Source organism: Schistocerca americana, chromosome 7 (genome assembly GCF_021461395.2).
Source record: "Schistocerca americana isolate TAMUIC-IGC-003095 chromosome 7, iqSchAmer2.1, whole genome shotgun sequence".
NCBI lineage: Eukaryota > Metazoa > Arthropoda > Insecta > Orthoptera > Acrididae > Schistocerca > Schistocerca americana.
Genome location: NC_060125.1, coordinates 627,077,173 through 627,078,422, shown reverse-complemented (window position 1 = coordinate 627,078,422; position 1,250 = coordinate 627,077,173). Strand labels below are relative to the sequence as shown.

At 41.4% G+C, this 1,250-nt stretch overlaps 1 pseudogene; it reads right to left on the bottom strand.

Moving 5' to 3' along the window:
- Positions 1-518: 518 nt before the first annotated feature.
- Positions 519-636, bottom strand: LOC124623321 (annotated as a pseudogene).
- Between the last annotated feature and the right edge of the window lie 614 nt (positions 637-1,250).

Below are 1,250 nucleotides of genomic sequence, written 5' to 3'. Positions count from 1 at the left end.
AATAAATGTATAGAAATTTTGGCTTATGTCTTGTGAATGTATCAAAAAATTCTTGAATGTCAAAATTGAAATCTGAGCACCAAAAGTACATTTTCGAAACCATCATTAAAATCGTATTAAAAATTCGGAACTCAAAAACTAATTAATCTCTAGACCTCAAAACCTCGGTGTTGCCACGTATTTACGTGATAGACACCGTTTTAAAATTCGGCTGCAATCGGCAATGTAGAAGAAAAGTTAATTTTTTTGACGGAGTCTCGCCTTAAAGTAAGAGAGTAAGTAATGATAAAGTGCTTCAGTGGATAAAGAGCTCCTCCCTAACAGGCAATGAAGGCCCAACGGTACTCACCAGCAGCCGTGTCATCCTCAGCCCATAGGCGTCACTGGATGCGAACATGGAGGGTCATGTGGTCAGCACACCACTCTTCCGGCATTATGTCAGTTTCCGAGAACGGAGCCGCTACTTCTCAGTCAAGTAGCTCCTCAATTTGCACCATAAGGGCTGAGTGCACCCCGCGTGCCATCAGCGCTCGGTAGACCGGATGGTCACCCATCCAAGTACTAACCCAGCCCGACGTCGCTTAACTTCGGTGATCTGACGGGAACCGGTGTTAGCACTGTGGCAAGGCCGTTGGCCCAGTGGATAAACTTGATTAAATTATTAAAGGGTAAAAGGAGACAATCTAGCATCTCAGCTATGCACTAAATCTCCGCTATTATGTCTCTGGACTACATCGAGACAATACATGAAATGCTGAAACGCAAACAACGCTTTTGTATTGTCTCAGCTTTTTTTAACGTCTTTCATTCCTTACTGATACAAGTTGATATAGATTCATTAAACACAACTACAATTTCCTACACGTATTCAGTGACATTTCTGACATCTCACAATGGTACCTCTTAAGAACTTCGAATGCAACGCGATGAATGCCTATATCACAATGACTATGATTTCTTATTTAAGTGAATCTTACACCTCGTTACTTAGCACGCTTGGGAACAATAAGTTCTCATTCCAATTTTAAACGTTGAGGTCTGAACTCGGGGCTTCTACTTGCTGATCTACTGCGAGGAGATCACGTTTGATCGGTCTTTTGAAGCCACAGTACTGAATGAGTAATGACTGGTTAATTATTGGATTTGAAATAATCTATAACATGGATGCATGTTTCGATGTGAAAATCAGCAACAGCAGAAGCAACCAACTCTGCTGTAAGAACTTGTAAAAACATCGATACGGCAACGAA